This window comes from Armigeres subalbatus, chromosome 3 (genome assembly GCF_024139115.2).
Source record: "Armigeres subalbatus isolate Guangzhou_Male chromosome 3, GZ_Asu_2, whole genome shotgun sequence".
Classification (NCBI taxonomy): Eukaryota; Metazoa; Arthropoda; class Insecta; order Diptera; family Culicidae; genus Armigeres; species Armigeres subalbatus.
In genome coordinates this window covers 376,702,729-376,709,795 of record NC_085141.1, presented here as the reverse complement: position 1 = coordinate 376,709,795, position 7,067 = coordinate 376,702,729, and the positions used below count along the sequence as shown (strand labels likewise).

General features: G+C 39.0%; 1 pseudogene; it reads left to right on the top strand.

Annotated features, from left to right (window-relative positions):
* The first annotated feature begins 381 nt into the window (after positions 1 to 381).
* On the top strand, positions 382 to 1,336 carry LOC134223699 (uncharacterized; annotated as a pseudogene).
* The last annotated feature ends 5,731 nt before the right edge of the window (positions 1,337 to 7,067 follow it).

Genomic DNA, 7,067 nt, shown 5'->3' with positions numbered 1-7,067 from the left:
CGATCGAATTGATTTATCGGAAAGTAATTCCGTGAGCGTGATGGGAAAGGATAGAACCAGTAAATTTGTCCGTTAATGTCGTATTGATAGTGTGGTGATAATTGGTACCACGGTGCTCGGTAGGGTGCCCCTTTTTATATTGTTGTTGTTGTTGTTGTTGATTGAAGCGGTGTTCATACGTTTAAATTTCGCTCTGTTAATTTGTTAAATTTACGGTGTATTTGATGTTGTAAAACCTGCTAAAGTACTATTATTGTTGACCAGAGAGATCAAGTTACTAGTCGATCAAGTTGACCTGTCCCTATAGAGCTATTTACTAGCCAATTCTAGTTTGAAGTAACATTATGCACTGCAAAAGTGTCTGCTTCCCGTAACAAAAGATCAGCCATTCATATTCTGCAATGCGTTGTGTGCCGGGCTGTATCACGCTTCTTGTGTCGGACTAAACGATCAACAGCTCGCTGCAGTATCGCCGCCGAACAAAAACAGTTGCTGGATGTGTGATAATTGTTTGGATGAGTTCGTGCAGTGGAGGAAAGTGAAAAAAGAATTAACCGCTCAAAAAGCACTGGAGCCGAAATCTGCACTACATCAAGACGTCGAAGAGTTGAAGGCGAAAGTTGAAACAATCATGTCTCTACTCGCTTCAAATGTGAACTGTTCTGCCAACATCGTTATGCAACATTCAACTCCAAGAACATCACCGAAATGTACTAATACTTCACCATATGTACCAAACTCTCGCATTGAGCCATTCGTTCCACATGATGCTCCGAATCGATCATTTGATTGTACGAGCGTGGAAGAGAGCTTCGCATTAGTACTGACCAACATCGATAGCAGTGTTTCGGAAAAAGACATTCAGGAGATGGTTTCACGATGTTTGGGCGCCTGTCACAAAGAATGTGTGAATGTTAGAAAACTTGTTCCGCGATGGGTTGACAGTAATACATTGGACTACATTTCGTTCAAAATTGTTCTGGACACAAAATGGAAATCTGCTGCAATGAAGTCAACTACATGGCCAAAAAATGTTAAATTCCGAGAGTTTAGACAAAATGTTGTACATGGAAGCCAGATTTAAGCTAGTTATGTTACTAAACATTATATGGTTACATGCTTTACTGTTTGAACTCGTATGTTTTTGTGATATTGCTGTTTTTACTAAATCCCATTTCGAAAATGTTAAATGTTATGTTATATGCTGAATGATACTTCATGTTCAATGTTACACTGCAGGCCGTGTTATAATTATTATTGTGAAAAGCTTTATTAAATTAACTTCATTCAATTAGACCATAAGATGTCCGTTGGATTAATAATAAATAAATAAATAAATAAATAAATATGATTCCATTCAGCACAAGCAACACTTTTTTCACACAAATTCATGTTCACCGCTCAAAACGCGAGCAATTAATTTTTATTGATTTCCGAAGTGTTCCAAAACAAGCCACAAGCTTTGCTTATCACCGAAGCCAGGCCTTTGGCAACTGCAGTTCTCGGGTAATTATTCTATGGCAAAACATGTAACTGCGAGTTCTGGACTGGCTTATCGCACGCCCGAGCCCGAATCGCGTTTGCATAAATGGCATTTTAACTCTTGTCTTGCCGCGAACGATTTCACGCTTGTGCGCACTGCACTGCACAGTTCCAGCGAAGAGCTCCCAATCCGGTTGCTGACTTTGGCAATGATAAGGCCGGTAGACATCGCATCGAATGCTCCCTGCATGACTTATTTAGACGATTGGGATGCTGTCCGAAAAAAAAAACGGGGTCAATGCATTGTTGCATCCGGCCTTATCGGCGAAAACGGGGCATTCGGATTGGGATTAAGCGTGGTGAACATTGCGCGCCAACGTTGTAGCAGTGTTGTCAGGATGTTAATTATTATTTCCATTTTTTTGCACAAAACTCTAAAATTCTGCTAAAAGTATGTTAGGAAAGGGTTCGACGCTTCCGTAATTCAGTTAATTACGATGCTTGGTTACAAAACAGCAGGGTTGAAATCCCAGTCCTAATTTTTTGAAATCCCAGTCCAGAACATAATTTTGACTTTCCAGGGTATAGAGCAATAAGGCTAACCAAATAATTTGCGAATGAAAATGAAATATGGAAATCAGCTCAGAAGTTTCTAACTGTAAAAGTGTTTAATGAATGCTTAACTACGAGACGCTAATGACCATAAAGATACAGTATTCAGAGTCTATTTTTTTTTAAAGTAAATTTTTTCATAAGTTTTCATAAGCAAAAATGTTATAACTTGCTTCGATTAGAGTGAAACTATATTTGACCCCGAGAGTCCTGCTACGTCCCAGAAGGGGACGTGCCTAAGCCCCAAGCTGCTGGTCTAGAGTAGACCTGTGCGCCGCCGCCGCCGACACTTATTGACGTACGCCGACGCCGGTCAAGGTGTCGGCGGCGCGCCATGCGCCGATTGGCTCCACGCCGCCGAATTTCGTATTTCACGCCGATGATTGGTCAACACAAAAATCACAGTATGCAGTGCGTTTGCGTCTACCAGACCAAAGCAACCTATCAGCCATTATAGCTATTATACCTTTAACAGATTTGTTTGCTTTTATCTCTGTCACTTTTTCCCGCATTGGCGTGTTAAATGTTAAGTAATCCAAGAACTTCTTGGCTACAGACCTAAAAATACACGAGCGAAGCGATGGACTTCTAATCTCATATGTAACTTCATGTGGAATAACCTCATTCTGGTCACAGGGTCATTCATCATCTCTTTAAAGGTTTGAATGGTATATATCTTAATTGGTCTAGTGCTTATATTTGTGGCTACAAATCAACACTATGAAAGTTGAATTTTTGAAAGTTGAAAAGTTGATTCCCAGTCTGATAGGATTTTTTTAATCTTCCCTGAGCATGGAGTATCATTGCGATAGCTTCGTGATATGCGAATTCAAAAATGGTAACTTGGCTTCTGGAGCTGGAGCACGATGGGACACGTGACCCATCAAATTGCACATTTCCTTCACTCCTCCTTGTACTTAAATTGCCAGAATTGTTCTACAAAACCGGTTTAAATTTATTTTTATAAAAAAATCCCAAAGACATTTCTTGGTTTTCCTGAAATAATGTCAAAAGACATCCTGGAGGAAGTTCTGAAGGAATAATTGAAGAAAGTTCTTAGAGTTTTGAGGAGTTTTTGGATTTATCCCCGTGGATGATTGTCTGGAGAAAATTCTGAAGGAATTCTTGGAGGAATGTCCAACAACATTTTTGAAGAAATTTAAGAATGTCGGCAATATCTTTAGGAGTTCTCTTGAAATTCGTACGGAGATATCCGAAATTTCGTACTAGAAATTTGCAAATGGCGGAGACAATTCTGAAGGAAATACTAGACTAATATCCGAGGCAGAGTAGAGACACTTACGCGAAGATAGATAGAATCTCCTTTCAACATTGTAATCCAACAGACTAATAAATAAATACGCAATACTTAATTTTGACACCCGAATAAATTTCTGGGATTTCTTGAAATATTTTCCGAAGGAAGTCCTGGAGAAAGCTCTGAAGGAATGAACATGTAGAAATTGCTTTGAGTCTTGAGGAATTTCTGGATCCATCTTCGTAGTAATTTTTGGAGGATTTTCTGAAGGAATCCCTGAAGAAAATTCAGAAGGAATTCTTGGAGGAATTTCCAAAAAAAAATCTTGAAGGAATCTAAGAATGCCGGTAATTCATTTGGAAATTATATCTGATATCTGAAAATTCGTCCTAGAATTTTGGAAGGAAATGGCGGGGAAATTCGAGGGAATGGAATGCCTTATGGAAAACCTGAAAAATTTTCAGAGGAATTGTTAAAATAATTTCCGAAGAAATTTTTCAAAAGTATGTGTGTGTGTACAGTTGTACATCATTCTGGCTTGAGTCTTGCTCTGCATCGGCTCCACCCAATATTAAAGTCGAATTTAAAGACCATTCTGCTTTCAATGCACTGCTGTATGAAAGCAAAAAACGGAGGCGGCAGACCCGTAAGCAGAGACTCTTACGCGAAGCCCGCGGAATCTCCTTTCAACAGTGTAATCCAACAGACTAATAAATATTATTATTATTATTGTCTTTATTAGTGAGGTTTTCGGCCCTGGGCCGGTTCACCTCGCAACTAATAAATAGATTCGCAATCCTTTTTGAGCTTTTCGAGGGGTAACTTCTTTGAGGAATGGCGCGTCAAATCCTTCACAACTGTGGGGAGTGTACCATGTATCTACATGGGTAGAAATTTTTATTTCCAATTCCAAACAGATTTTTTGAAGGAATTCCTGATGGAATTGTCAAGATCAATCTTAGAAGAATTTTTATAAGAATTTCAAGAAAAATTTCTTAAGATATTTCCTAAGGTCCTAAGAAGTTCAGAAGCAATTCCTAAGGGAAATTTCAAAGAAAAAGCTGGTTTCATTTGTGGACGTTTTTTGAAGGAATTCCTGAAGAAATTCCCGATGGAATTCCTGACAGAATTTTTGAAGGTACATTAGAATGAGTTTTTTGATGTCTTACCGAAATAATTCCTGAATATATTTTCTAGGGAATTATTTAAGGTATTTTCGAGAAAATCTGTAGAAATTTTCGATGGAACTCCTGCAGTAAATTCCCAAGAAGTTCTTGAGAATATCCGAATATCCGCCATCTCGATATCTTGGGAGTTTTTATTGGCATGTAGTCTTGATTCTAGAGTCAAAACTGTTTGTTTGTTTCACTACTGTCCAGATTTTCGAATAAATTCTTAGAGAAAATATTTAAATTTCAATCGCTATTTGTTTTTATCATCCACTGAAAATTTCTGCATTTAAAAAATCTGTTCGAACATCTTTTCAGGTTCTCTTTTGGTTATTCCTTCAAGAATAGAGTCGGAAGTTCCTCCAGGAATTTATTTGAAAATCTCTTTAGACAAGCCACAGGAATTTATATGGATTCAGGATTTATGGATTTATATTTATGCAGGGATTCCGACAAAAAACCTTCCGAAAGGCCTTTTATTTATTTTTTAAGAAACTCATTTGGAACTTCCTCCAGGAAGTTCTTAGAAAATTCCTGCAAGGATATCTCCGGAACGAATCATTGAAGGAATTTTCGAAGAAACTCCTGAGGGAATTTGAGTGTTAAACTTATTGTCAATTTAAAAAATAACACGTAAACAAATATTTAAAAAAATGCATTTACAAACAAAATTACCGAAGATTTTCCAAACTAATTTCAGAAGATATTCCAGAAAAAGTTCTAAGAGGAATTTTGAAAGAAATTTGCGGAGGTCTACAGGAATTTCTGGAAAAGTTGCTAAAGGAATTTCAGGGAGGAATGTCCGAAGGAATTCTCGCTTAACTTTTCAAAAGACCTAAAGTAACTTTTTTTTCATGATTTAATTTGAATATTGCAATCAACAGAACAATATGAAAGCTTTTGATTGCAGTACTCAAATTAAATCATGAAAAAAATGTTACTTAGGTCCTTTTGAAAAGTTAAGCGAGAATTCCTAAAGGAAATTTGGAAAAAAATCCTGGAGAAATTTCTAAATAAATTCCAGAGAGAAATTTCGAGAGAATACTAAAAATATCTTCCTAGAGTTCCAAAAAAAATTTTTGAGGAATAAGTGGAAGAATTTTTATTAGAAATTCCAAAAACAAATTCCTGACAGGAATTTCTAAGAAAAAAATCCTAAGTTTAATTCCAACGGTTTTTTTTTCAAAAGGGATTTCCGATTGTATTCCTAAATCAGTGTCCGTAGGTATTGTATAGTTCCTGAAAGACTTTCCATGGGAATTTCCTAAGGAAATTCTTAAAGGAATTTTCAAACTCCTAAAAAAGTTTTCCAATGAATTTCTAAAGAAATTCCCAAAAAACTCCGTAAAGGAATTTCCGAAGCAATCCCTAAAGTAATTTCTAAGGAAATTCCTGAAAGAACCTTTGAAGAAATTTCGGAACGATTTTACGAAGAAATACCCAAATAAATTTTCAAGGGAATTCTTAGAAGAAGTTCTGAAGGAATTCATTAGGGAACATCTTAATTAATGCTTAGAATTCCTTTTGCGAATTTTCTGAGGAATATCTTGAGGAATTTATGGAATTGTATCCAAATAGCTTTCCAATGAACTTATGTGCTGTGATGCGGCAATGTCCTAGTGGAGGATGTGATGTAAACTTTTGCTCTGGACATACAAGCTACACCTATTAAGATGTTCACCCCATCAGTCTGACTGTAGCTAGTAATTGTACAAAACTAATAATTAAAAGCATCATCTGGCTTGCTACGTGAAACTTTTTTTCTCAACTCAAAATTCTTCACTCCGATTCACGCCGCCGCCGAGCATTGCTTACGGCGTGACGCCGCCGACGCCGCCGCCGCCGGTGTAAAAATGGCCTTACGCCGCCACCTTCACAAATACTTCGGCGCACAGGTCTAGTCTAGAGCCAACGGCAGCTTTCGAGGTGCGCACACAAAACCTCTTTTCTCCCGGGCGATGTTTGGAAGGGCGAGTTTTCGGTGAGGTGGTCCTAAATAAAAAATATTGCGTTACCTTTTAGGTTGTTTATTCGCTGGGTACCACTGCGATGGGGTAGCGGTCAGTCCATGGGTCGGCGACAGGGCGACTCCGCGGACCGGTAGGCTTGGTGGCGTCTGAATGGCGGCTCGACGACGGCCGGATGGTGTTTTCACCTGACAGGGATACGATGAGGAAAAATATCGAAGGTCGTAGCGCAAATCGGCAGTGGCACGAATGGGTTTGCCGACGGCTGAACGGTGGCCAATTGGTGGCCGATCGAATAATAATGACGGTGTGAAGAAGCGTGGGCGGGTAGGAGTGAGGTTAGTAGCCGGCGCATTGACGCTTGGCTGGTGACTTGCGAGAGACAGCTCTGTAGTCGCGGAATCACGGCTCGACGACGGCAGGATGGTGTCTTCACCTGACACGGATACGGTGATGGAAAGTATCGGAGGCCGTAGTGGCGCGCCAGAACGGGTTGAACGACGGCCGAATGACGGCCGATCAAAAAATAAAGACAGCGTGAAGTAGTGTGGGTTGGCAGAACTGAGCTTGGTAGCCGCT